We start from the raw sequence: 14,010 nt of genomic DNA on the forward strand, positions 1-14,010 counted from the left end.
CATCAAGGAGATTTTCCGCAGCTGGGGGCACTAATTCATGTCTGTCTTTTCTGTGCAATGACAAGACATGTAGGAACATAATTATCTCCAAGTCTTTTGCTTCTCCCCTGACAACTTGCATTGAAATGTGCTGGTGGGTTTGAAAGTTATTAGGGGGAGACATGAGAAGGCAGACGGCATGACTGTATAAGCCTCATTTCCTTAGGAAATCAAGTGGAAATGTTTGTGTAGTTTTTCTACAACTCAACATGGTTTGTGTCTGTCATATTACCTTGAAGGCTGTCTCTTTAATTATATGTCCCATTGTTGTGCTTCATGTCATCTAAAGTTCTAAAAATGCTGCTTTGGGCCTTTGCAATTTGTTTTCATGTACCTCGTAGGAACCTAGGACTGGAAGAGGCGTCCTGGGTCATTGTGTCCAGGCTCCTGCTGAGGTATATGAACTGTAAAAGTTGAAAGAGAAAAATACTGTATAATAAACTTCTGGTTGGTACAGTGGGAAAGTTAATGAGACAAATGAAACCTTCCATGCGGCCTTTACAAAGCTGGAAGCCGCAGCATGGGGCAGTCCCCTTGCAAATCTTGGGTCATTAGCTTATCTTCTGCACCAACTGCAAAGGATGAATGTCAGAGGATGAACAAATGTTCCCCTTTACAGGAAAGGAGTATGTGGTATTCACGTTTTCTTTAGAGAATCGTAAGGAAAAGATTCCCAGATTTTTCATGTGTAAGAGAAGTTTTAAAATGTTAAACATGTTTACACAGACGAAATTATTTGATCCAGGGAATGGAGAGACATCCCTTTGCTTTTAAATATGCTTGAATGACAGTCAAGCACGTTCAGCATTCTGTAGGATTTTCCTAAACAAAACAAGAATCCAGAAGTCCCTCCATGGAATAATACTGTAGGTGAAAGAAGAATGGCAGTTTCTTATATACAGGGCATGTGAGAACAATAGTATGAGACCATTTCTGAACCCATATTATAATGCTAGAAAGAGAACCCAATGAAATAAAATCAAAACTCATAAATTCCTGTGTTTCAGAATCTGTGCTGTTTGCCTGAAGACTTTAGCTCTGCACTGATTGCACAGCTGAAAAGTAGGCTTCTTTATCATATCTAGATATTTGCAGATTAAGGACGCTTCTTAGATATTCATATTCCAGGATATCTAGATTATATCAAATCTCAGTGATGAAATGCCCTCTGTATAAACTTTTAAAAGATGCAGCAGTTCAGAAAAAGGTACAGCCTGACAGAGGAGTAGGAGAATAACTTATTTGACAGTTTCTGCAAAATAAGCATAAAACAAAATAGCCCTTTGAAAATGTCAGTTTTGCAGCGTTTAAGTTGTGTCAAAAAGTGTAAGGATCTTTTTCAAATTATTTCAAGTTGTTCCCTTTTGAAAGTAGAGTCAGTGTATAATTAAAGCACTGACTTTAAAAATATTTTGTGTGGAGTAGATTTAGCATGAGCTGGGAAGACCCCTGACTTACTTCAGTGCTTGGTTTGATTTGCCTGTGTTGCAATTTTACACCCTTTGCCTTTACATCAGTGTCTGATCTAGCAAGCTAGGAAGTACTTTAGGCTCATCTAGCAAAATTCTTGAGGTTGTGAGCAGTTTTAAGCATTCAAACAGACTCTGAATTGGTTGCACAGTTTGTGTCCTAGAATATTAAGTGTATGCTTAAATACTCCATTGGGTTGTTCTGTGCTCCAGTCCTGAGCTCTGAGCACAGGTAGGACTGATGGTGATAAACTGAACCCCATCAGACTTTTGCTGTGTTTATATACACCCAGAGCTGAAGTGTATAGTGAACTACATTCTGTGGGTAGTCTATGAAATCATAGTAACAAAGATGGATGTTGCAGCTTTATTTCAGTAAAGCCCATTTCCTATAAAAAAACTACATGCTTTAGTAGAATTAGGCAGTTTTAAAAAGTCATTCCTGCATCTCAATCATTAAACTTTGGACCTTTAAATGTATTTAACTGTTAAACTCCTCACTGAACGAAAACCTATTTCTGGAATGTTGTAGTTAGGGTTTTTTTAAGGTGTCCGGAATGAGCCTAGTCTTTTAAACACTATGTTAATGCTTTCAGCATGTTAATTTTTAACAAAGAGGTTTTCTTCATGAAAAGCACATTTTTTTTTTTTCCCAACAGAATTTGATAGTGTTTTCCATTAAAACTTTGAAGACCCTTAAGAGTCTTCAGACACTGTTGCTACGTTTGCTCCGTCAGGCTCAGCCTTTAAAATAAGTCTTCTAACTAGAAGGGGGGGAAAGGTTATTAAAAATCTGTCACCTAATGGAGGGATCCAGACTGCTTTCCATTACCAAGTTGCCTTTCATCGCTTTCCGTTGTGATGGCTTTAAATAGGTGTGTCTCATTTGTATGACTCTTTGACTCTCATGCTGCTTTGGGAAACCAGTGCACCAGCTGGCCCTGGGCTTAGCGGTCTGCTGCAAGCCTCACCAGGACCCATTTCTATGCCCATCTTATTCTTCACTGATCTAATCCTACACCTAATCTTAAATTGCAAATATTATTTCATGGTCAGTATTCAGTGACTGATGATCCCCGCCTGTCATTGCTCCTTTTTGTCCAGCCACCAGCAGCTAAATCCCTTTCCCCAGATGCCTATGCAGCACTAGGCCTTTGTCACTGCAGCTGACCAAGCATGTTGAGATTTTTCCCGCCGTTTTTATTTGGGTAGGTGCATTATCTCCCACATTTCTGCCAGACCAAGCTCAACATTGCCTTTGTATAAAATATTTATCTCTAGCCCAGTTCCTGCCTCCTTCTTTCACCTCACTGTTTAGCTGACTTGGGTGGAACTAGTAAAAAGACTGCAGCCAGCTGGACAAATTCTGTTTTCAGTTACCTTTATACAAACTACTCTAACTTACTCAAGTCAATTGAGAAAACCCAGAATGAATAGGTTATATTGACTTCTGTGAAAAATGTAAAAGTGGTTAAAAGTTCTTTTTATCGTTAGGTATCACAATGCTATATAAACACATTTACATTATGCATCATGAACTTTCAAAGAAACTGAGTCCTGGAAGTATGCCCATGGTCCCATAGTGTGTCAAAGCTACAGTTGAAAATTCTTATTTCCCTACCAGGTGCCTTTACCTGCTGGATTCTATTGCTTTTTGAGGAAAAGACTTTCATAATGAAGGAACTAAATAAGTAGGTTTTGTATGCATACACTCAGAGGGGGAGAAATTCCTGTCGAAGTTTTGTTGTCTGGGTTTAAGATACTTAAAAGTGATTCTAAATAGCAAGAGAGTATCACTTTAAGTTTTATTCTTATGTTATACAAGCACAATAATTGATTACCCTATCCCCCAAATGGTGTTTAACAGGCAGTACGTTAAGAGAAAAAAGTATATTTGCTTGAAGTTCATTTCTACATTTCCAATACTGCTTTCCCATGCTTATTTTAGGGTCATTTGGGAAAAAGTTTTAACTCTAAAAAAATGAAGGCATTGCTATTCTGGGAGTTAGATTGTCACTTAATAAATATATTTCTGATAATAAAAATCAGTGTAGTTTTCCTTGCAGGGACTTATTCGGAAGAAAGTTAATAAAAACTGCATGGAAAATCTAGCATCACAGCTATTTTATTTTTTTTTTTTTTTTACGGAATTCCTACAGGGCAGTATAGACAAATGCAAAATGTATCAAGAAACAGAGAAACATTCTATGGTCATTAAAACCCCAAAGTAAGGCTCTTTTAGTAGAGATACTATGAAGCAAGGTAGCTCTGATGAACCTTTAAAATATCTTTTAAGAACAAAGACTTTAACTGGCCCCGCTGATGGGAAAGTCGTAATGTGGCTTTTTTTTCCTGGTCACTTTCTATTCTTTGTATGTGTGACAGATGTCAATGAAGTTGAAAAGTGTCTGTTTCCCAGCAGGATGCTGGCTGTTCCCCAAAATGCCTAGCCAGTTTATAGAGGCCCTAATATCTCCTGATCATGTCTGAAGGATTTGTAGAGCAAGCATCCTGCAGGGTGGAGGCCTGCTGCCTTTGAACAGAGAGCAGCCAGCAGCTCTATGGGCCTCAGCAAGAGATGCCACTGTACCGTCAAGAAACTTTGATTTATTATCTGAGAAATTCACCATCCATCTACATGAAGAGGTCACAAAAGCGACTTTCCTAATGTGAATCTGAGACCCCCATTATTTCCCACTTATTGCTACAAGCATGAGAAATTGTTCCAACAGAGAAAGCTGGACTTTCAGGGCTTGGTTGCCATGGCTGAATTTATAGGAATAGTTAGGAGCCATGCTTAGTGCGTTTTTTCGAACCTATAAACTCCAACAATTTTCACAGGTTTTTGCTAATTAATGCCACCACTGTGGAAATGGAAGCAGTTCTGCAAACAAGCTGCGACAAATGGGATTTTTATTGCCAGTAGAAAAGCCTAGGGAATAATTAGCAGGTCCATTGAGATCTCTTGATTACAGACATCTGCATCGGTAATGTCCAGACGAAAAGATCACCGAGGAAATGTTTTGGGATTTTCACCTAAGGGCACATTTATGTTGTCAGCTACACCCTTCAGACTGCAGTTGGACAAATGTGGGAAAATATTTTGTGAAATGTTAGACCAATGAACCTGATGTTGACTAATCTGGACTAGGGAAACTGGCTTTGCTTTCCACAGTACTGTCCGGCAGCCAAGACTTGCAGATGTAATATTTTGATATCTCATTAAACTTGATTTCACAGAGATATTTCTCAGTGCTGCACTTGAGCTGCTGTGCGTTGCCTAAAATGCTTTTGCAGTTATCGCTGCTGTGTTTAATAGGATGAAGAGGAAACAAGGAGATAGAAACAAGAAGATCTAAATCCATCCTACTCCAGGAAAACCATTAAGAAAATGATTAATTTTAAGAAGCATTCCAGTCCCAGTGGCATCATTTATCCTACTAACTGGTCAGGCAGGCACTTACAGCAGAGTTAAGTACTCACCAGACCTAATTCTGAGTTCAGGCTGCCCTTCGAGACGTCATGAGAAGCAAGACAAATTCTTCTGGCTTCTAAGCTGCCATCTACATGGTACATGCAGTAATGCACCAACATAGGATGCAGGGGCTGATCACCAACATCAGGCTGGTGGCTCCTGAAGTCTTTAAAAACATATCAAGTGCTGGCACTTTGAGGCAGTAGATTCAAACTACCAATTGTGCCCACGAGTAAACATTTATTTTCCTATGCCTTTCTTCAGCGTGGAAAATTGACTCAGGTATTTCCAAAGAGCTCTCTTTGCTTGGCTTTTATGGTCTCTCAGTGATGAGGGGTGGGAGTGGAAGAAATGAAGGGTTAGGAAAGGAGAAGAATTCAAATTCGCAGAGGATACTTTTGTTCTCAAGTGACTGGAACCTGTGTGACAAGTACATCTATATATTCGTAGACACCGAGTATTAGATCCCATGCTTTGCTGCTGTCTGACCCAGAACAAGTACAGAGAAATGAAGTAACTTCAGAATAAGGTTTTTAATAATTTTATTCTGTTTCCTTATGAATTCTTTCCAGAAGTCCTTAGAGATGTCTGTGATCACATACATCTTATTGTCAATGCCTTGGACAGATGGGAAGGTCTGCAGAGAAATTGCTTCAGAGTGGTGTTTACTGGTCAGGATATAACTGCAATAATACTGGTTTTGTCAAATGTGCAGGTTTTTGGGGTTTTTTTTGAGGGCAGGTGAATTGACACTACAGGTTAGAGTGTCCTGTAGACAGGACTTTAATTTGTTACCAGATAGTCTTCCAGATTATAGGCTCTTTATGTGTATAATCCAGATGGCTTTGAGTTCAGACTTGGTGCATTTTTCAGCTTTATTTAAGGAAATGGTTTACAGCAGTTAAAGGTATAAATGTGTGGCATATATATCTGCTGTTCAGAAATATGATATGAATTCCTGTAAATAAGGTATTTAAATATAAATGTGTTTGACTGTTTCTAATGAGCCTTGTTCACAGGCCCTGCAGGGTTAATTAGGTTCCTAGATCTTATCTTTACTTTATTAGTTGAAAGGCAAAAACCTCTAGAGGGACTGAATCCACTCAGAAAAAGCAAATAAACTAGCTCTAAATGATCACAAACTGACCAAGCTTTTCTGCTTCAGCTCCCTGTATGCCTTCAGGCAACTGAGATTTAAAAGCACTGAGATTACAGGACCATAAAAATACACATTTACATTTACATGTGGTCACATGCAAAATTTAAGATTTAGAGAAAGCCACAAAGGGAATGTTTAACATAAGTAGCTGGGAACAAGCTGAATTAATGACATAGGAGCCCCAGCAAAAACACAAGAAAAACATGTAAACCTTCATTTATTATTAGTTGTTGTAGCCCACACTCCGGAGCACAAGGACTCATAGCCATTACAGTCTGTTCTTTTCTACTAGATTTTTAGCTGCCGTATGAATGGGAGCTGGACAAGTGCTGAAGTGTAGTGAGTTCACATGTGAGAGTCCTGTTTTGAATGTTGTTTCTTTATTGGACGATTAAATCACTAAGAAAATAAAAAGGGTGGCCAGAACCCTCTCCCAACCACTGACCACATAGGGAGGTTCTGTAGGAGGCTTCTCCAAGCTGTCTATGTTGGACACCCTGGGTGCAACACGAGGGCTGGCAGAAGGCTGCAAACAGTGCTTTAGGGATGTGCATCACCTCCTTCTAGCACTGATGGGAAGGATTTGCCCTCCTGCAGCCACTGGCAGGCATGCAGACCTTTTGCACCAAGCTTTGCACATCCCTAAAGTCATGCATTGTACGGTAGTGCAGACACGCTTCTAGTGGAAAACTTCAGGAGCAGACACTATCTTTTTTTTTTCACACACTGTTACAGCATATAACACACTGACTTTTAGGCCTTCTGAATGTAAAAGTGCAGCACAAGTGAATGCTAGATGTAAAAAGAAACAAAATCTTTTGATTTCTTTTTTTTCCCCTTGCCTTAATGGTGCTGTCTTAGCATGGAATGCGTATTTTTTCACAGGATTGTCCTGTCAGGGAGTTAGCACTAGAATGGTTCATTTTAAACAAATCTGAGTTCTGGTTGTGTAATAACAGATCCGCTCACATGCACATGCACATGTACAAAAAGAGAGTGGAGGAGTTCCCAGGGGAAAAGTAATGAAGTCTGTTTGTCTTGTGAAAGCTGTGTTGTATCATAATATAGCAAATGCTAGAATGAGAATTTCTCATGCAGGACATTCTTCAGTAATTAATTTCAACTGACAGATGAGTTTCAGAAACTAGATGTCCAGTTGCAGTTTTTTTCCCCACAGAAGTGTTTGTTTATTTTCTTTGCATATAACAAACTACTTGCCACCTTAGGCAGGGTCTGATCCTCAGCTGGTCTAGCTCAGCACAGTAATGGAGATCAATAGTGGTGCTACTTTATAGCAGCCCTTTAGTTAGAATGCTAATTGTTGCACCTTGTGAAGTGGAACGTATTGTATTATTTATATCATGGTGGTAGGGATCCTGCCATGTTAGGCACTACATAAGGAAAGGGGGAAAAAAAGGCCATTCTCTTATGCTTGCACTTTTTTTTTATCTATTTTCATTTAATTAGACTAATTGAAACCTGTGGGACTACTGATGTGCTGAAAGTTAAGCATATGCAGAAATCCTTATAGGATGAGGGAATAAAGACATAGATTGTAAAACTGAGAAAAGAAGAAAAATCAGCAGGTCCTGTTATTTTATCTCTCACTGGAGTTTTCTCCTAGGATTTGTTATGATTTACTGTCATTACATATTATGTAAACAGTCACTATTTCCATTAAGTGGGAGGTCCCGTTAATCTTCTGAGTAGCTATTCAGCATTGTTTGTGAGTTTAACTAGAAATGTACATCCTTACTGTAATGGAATGATCAAGAATCTGTATACTCCATAGCCTCAGGTTATGGCTCTGACCCTTTTAAATGTGTAGGTGGGGTGTTCCTATTAAGTCAGACAGTAAAGCCAAGGGAAGTCTGAGATGATTTCCCTGCTTCCTGCTGTTGTTTCCTCTGTAGTGGATGCTCTTGAGTCATCCAGATTAGCCACAGCTTGGCGCCAGGACCCATGAAAATACTCTAGAACGTTACTTGCTTTTTGATCTTTAGGAATTGACTGAAGACAAATGTTTTAAGAAAATAACAAATAGAGAATGAAGCCTCCCATTTTTCCCTGCTTCCTTCTAAATCCTTTACAAGGGACTTTGCATCTTTACTTCATCCATTTCCAGCAGAACCTGTATTACTTAGTCATACAGCCTGTCCAAACTTCCTCCAACAGCAGAGGCAAACTGATTCTAGCAAATATATTGCTTACAATTTTATGTACAACTAACTGTTTACTTTTTCAAGACCTAGTTTCTGCTTAAAAGGAAAATAAGCATATGGAGCAATTCCTATGTCTCCAAAATGTCTTGCCAGCATATATGGTACTGAATACACTGTGAGATGATATTTCCTTTCCAGTTGGATGTGGACTTTCTATGGTAGCATTGAACCACTTTACGATAATACAATCCTCCCCTCAGTTTACTGAGGGCCATGTGATTAGAAATCATCTGACATTTCCAGTACAATCTGGGACACCTGACAGTGATACCTTTTGGGGACATCACAAGGACAGTAGAGTTTGTCAAAGCATAAGAATTTATATTTTTAAATAGGAAGTTGAAAATAACAAACATGTTGCTAATCCCTATCTGTTGCATAAAGGTGACATTTACAAGGACATATTTCCATAATTTACTTAGTTTTGTGAGTCTCCATTAGCTTGGAAAAGCTCAATTGAAACCAAATGCTATAGCATATATAAAATTACTGATTTAGACGCAATGAGTACTGTATGTATATTCCTCATGTTGACAAAACATGCCTTTTCAAGTTTGCTCCATCACCTGTGCCTATAGTCTCTCTGACATCAATGGGAGATTTCCTAGAATGCCTGGGAATAATTTATTAATTCCTTGTTGCGGGAGTGATTCCTGCAGCACTACCATTCCAGTGGAGATTACAGTAGGGTCTCCTTCCATACAAACTCCTACACTGCAATCTGGTGTCCAGGTCCTCTGGCTGTATTTTGTGTCATTGACAGTTTCCCCAGCTAGATGTCTGGGAGGAGGCAGTGAGAAATCCACAACAGTCTTCTGATCACACATTTAACTGTCAAACATGAGCATTTCACTAGTTTCGTGAAAACACTTTCCTGTTGTGGAAATGTGCGGCGCCCGACTAGGTAGGCCAACAGCTGTGTGATTGGCCATCTGCTTGTCTACCAGATTAAATATTAGCCCTTATGTCTCCTTTAAAGCAATGAATTCTCTCCTGATAAGGTTCTCAAAGAACGTTTCATCCTTCTCTTCTTTTGTACCAGATAAACTCAGACAAGTAGTACGGATGGGCAGGATGGGAATTTAAGCACACAACTGGCAAAAAGCAGAACCTACGATTTGGGTCGAATTTAATGTAAATGCTTTTCACTGGTAAATGGAGCAAAATGCAGAGTTACGGTGAGGTGACTACTGTGTTAGTGAGAGAATCCCGTGTGCATCTGCAGTGTGAAGGCATTTTGGCTATTAGCTGGTGAAATCTGCCCAGGAGACAAATCCTTTACAGAGAATTTCTTCCATGAGAAATCTGTAGCTTCTTATGGCTTTTTTTTTGCTACCTCTGCTGTACTCTGACTATACATTTGTGAACAGATGTTGCTAGAATTTTTATTTTCTGTAGATGGGTAAGTTTGAGCTGAGTGGGTTTTCTTCCAGCTAACGTAGGGGAAATATTTGAAATAGATTTAAGGAGTAGACAGAGTCATTCTTGATTTGTTTCTTTAGGGTTTCATTTTCTTTATGCAAGTTATTCGTAACTCCCACTGAAGCCAATAAATTCCTAGTCCTTCACGGCAGGAAAGGCACTGAAGTCAATGGGAATTATTTGTATCCTGCAGTGGGGGAATAAGCCTCCTGGGAAACTGTGAATCTCCTGTTTGCCATAAGCAATCCATTACTGCACTGTAAGTAGTAAATTATTCTGGGATTTGTGGGAATCACTATTGTTATTGAACTGTACCTATGGTTTCATTCTCACTCATTTCTAATGTAAAAGTGACTGATGCATGTTATGAAATAATGTTAATATATAGAATTCTGCCGACACTTGGTTTATGGCTTATCCTTCATTGCCTTTATTATAACACTTGTCCTGAGATTCAGTGTTATGTTCAGGCCTGCTGCAGATCTCTCCTCAGAATTTCACCCATTGCTCGTGAGAATTTCAACTTCTGGATAAATAAATATTTTGGGTCAGGTCTTGAAAACACAGAAGTCCTTATTCACATGTTGTTTTTGGAACATGCCCGCGTCTTAGTGGAACTCTCATACCACAATAGCTGATGGAAGAAATAGAGAAATGTAACTTCTTGTCTTGGCTTTGAGGGTCAGAGGGGAGTGGAGAAGACCAGAGAAGGAGTAGAGAGATTTGGTGACTGAGCTTTCCCTACAGAGGAATAAAAAAGGTTTAGTCGTGACAGTAAGTAGAACAAGCACAATGTCAAATAGACGTGTCTTCCAAAGAGAGCTAAACATTGTATCAGGCTAAAACAGAACTATGGGGCAGTTCAAGGGGGGCTGTAACAAGCTGAGCTCCCCCACCCTCTCCCTCTTGACCTTTTATTCTGGGAATAGATGTCTGGTGTCTCCCAACTCTCTTCTAGTTTCAAAATGAAGTACGTAGGCACTGAACTTTCTGTTCATGGTTACCTTCATAAACTTCTCTATTCCTTGACTGCAAGAGTGACTTCATTGTTGTTCTTCTAATTACCAGTCTCTTCCTGTATTGCTTCTCTATATAAAAAAGATGGGGCTTGCTGACTTGTTGGGCCTATGCTGGACAATCCCCTCTGCCCAGATATTTCACTCTTTCTAATCTCCTACAGCATACAAGCAGAAGAAATTTTTTTTTAGAGCAGAATACTTCCTGTCTTCATACTAATAAATTATGTGTCACTTTACAGACAGAATCAGTTTGAAGTCATCTTTATATACCTGAATTGGAAATCGATCTGGAAAAAATAAATGAGAGCTGAAAAAACTTTTGGGATAAAGTGCTTAGCTTTTCATGCCATCAAGATGGATAAGGTTTTGTTAAATATATTCATTGTAACAGGTGGTTTTGACAGTGCCAAAGATCTCTTCCACACTCATGTTAGTGAACATGCTACCACATTCTTCATTCTCTTCAGACCTCTTACAGTAAGAAGACAGGTAAAGAAGATAAAGATCAGACACCCCGAACAGGCTTCTAGGATTTGCTAAGATTAATGAACAGGAAAAATTATGTGGAATTCGCTGGCAAGTGGAGAGTGCCTGTATAGAACTGAGGTCATTGTGGGCTCAGGTTTGGCACTTTCAGCCCATGAACAGGTGCCTCTGTGAAGTCCCAGTGGAGAGAGAAACACAGGCTTATAATCACAGATGGGACAGGCTGTTCAAGGTGGAAGTCTCTCTGGCTAATCAGCAGAGCTTCACAGAATTTTGATGAAGGCAGGTAGAAAGATTTGAATAAGAGGAGTTCTTGAAAAACTAGTTGTCTGTGCAGACAATTAGCGAATCATTGCCAATTGATTTTCTTGGCAACAGAGTAAAAAAAATTATAACAGATCCAGGTTCAGGTCACATTGTAAGCTTATGGTTTATAAAGAGACCCTACAGTTATAAAACACCCTTCAATAGCTTTAATCATGTGATTTATACACCATTAATTACTTTAAGAATACCAAATGGGAGTCAGACATGATCAAGTCCTTATGTGATATAAACAGCCATAAGGTAAATTACTTCCTATTGAAGAGTGTTCCGTTGTGTTCTTTGCCTCTCTTATCCTCCAAACAGCAAGAGCCCATGGGAATAAATGCTACATTTCACAGAACAGTGATATTCTTTTGCATATGTTTTGTGCAATTACTATTATTTTGCTTTGGACAGTCTTTCAAATGCTTGCAGTACAGGATTTTAGCAGTATAAAATCTGGCAGTGCCCGAAAGATTTGACACTTGTTGCTTCCACGGTGTTATCTGTGAAACACTAACTTGTTCCTGGAGAGACTGTAGAATATTGATCAGAGCACAGAATCATTAACACAAAGTAGTTTTCCGTATCCTGCCACATAGCCGCTCATGCAGTTGATGTTCAACTTTGGCAGTGTAGCATTTGTGATGTGGAAGTCTGTTTTGATGAAATATTACAAAACAAGGGCCAAATCCTCAGCTCCTGCATGTGCCCTGGCATTTATTCATTTCCATTCAGCTGCATTGATTTTTCACTCTGGAGAACTTTGTGCCTGAAGCTTGTAAATTGAGATAAATAGTAGGACTTACTACAGAGCTTTTCAGTGATCGGTTGGAAGCCTGAGGTCCCCTGGCTCTATCTGGGTAATGAACTGCAGGTGTTGGATGCCTCTCCACCTGATGAGCTGTCAATGTGCTGGATAGATGAGCTGTCAGGAAAAGAAAGAGATTTCAGGTTGAAATGTTTCTTGATTTTTTTCCTTCATAAACAGAAGAAGTAGAAGTGATTCTGTGGAACGTCTTAATTTCACCAAATCAGCATTTTTTCCAACCAGTATAGGTTGCCCCGTGAGTTCAGCTGAATTTTAGAATACTGCTACTATACTGCTTTTGAGTGAGGAAGATTTTCAGGCTCACAGCACTTGGTTGCATTGCACAGACAGCATGGTTCAGTAGTGAGTCATGAAGCAGCAAGGAAACAGGAGGAGAGTTCAGTGGGTAGGGTAAAGGCCCTGAGGATGGAAAAGTTAGTGCTAACAGGGACTCATTCCAGGATTCCTGAAACATTTGGCACTGCAGGAATTTAATGTGTATGGTTATGAGGTGGCGTTACATAGAAGTCACTGAATGAAGTGGTTGGTTTAAGTATAGAAAGCTAATATAACAAACAATGGATATGTATTTTTTTGAGTTTCCATTAAGGGGCGATAGTGGAAAATGTGGCACAGGTAAGTCATCGTGCTAGAGACACTAATTTCGAACACTTTGCTCTATTTCATTTTCTATTTGCTATTGTCTTGATCATAGTTAGTTAGGAAGCACCCATGTGAAGAACCCTATAGATGGAACTGGATCCTTCCTCTAGGGTGCAATGGAAGTGATGCTGTTTATTTCATTAAGAGTTAGAGTGGGCCTTTAGGAACACAGAGTTCAATTACTACTGCAATGGAATGGATCCAGCCCACAGATTCTTTCCTCAGCTTTGAAATTCTCTCTGGTAAATGCAATGTTTTTGAACAGAAAAAAGCAGCAACAACAAAAAACTTATAAAGTTCCATTTCCAAATCTCTCCTTCGAGCACGAAGGTGGCCCTAGCAGATATGTTTAATAGCTAGCAGCCAGGATATGGTAAGTCTCACAGCCATGATTTTGGGCTAGTTGACAGCAGAAGAGAGTTCCCGTGTGAATGCTGAGTGCTCCAGCTAGCTGTGTCGAGCCAATCCATTTCTTCAAAGACTAGACAGTGCTGAACTTAGTAACGTGAAAAATGTGACTTTTTAAAATTCTATTTTAAGTTTACAGCTGGATTTTTAGTCAATTAGGATGTTTCTTTTCTTGTGCTTTCTGGTTAAAATATCACCTTAAGTCAACAAACTTATGTTTTAGTCTGCTCTTAGAATATAGCAAGTCAAGTTTGCATTTTTATGAATTTTAAAGACCAAACTTTTTTTTCTGATTGTTTTACATAATTTCTGCAAATGGATAGTGATCAGGATCTGAAGTTTATCTTCTAAATATTTGCTGATTCCTGCTAGGATGTAATGCACAGCCGAAGTATTTAATGTTAGTGAGTTCTTGCAAGGCCTCCAAATAACTGTAAATTTCAGTTCAGATTGTAACTCTATCTAAAATAAAAAAAGGTATAAGCATTATGAGGGAGCCTCAAAAAATGTTTTTTGGTCAAAATTAGCCTC

Source organism: Cuculus canorus, chromosome 3, assembly GCF_017976375.1.
Source record: "Cuculus canorus isolate bCucCan1 chromosome 3, bCucCan1.pri, whole genome shotgun sequence".
Lineage (NCBI taxonomy): Eukaryota > Metazoa > Chordata > Aves > Cuculiformes > Cuculidae > Cuculus > Cuculus canorus.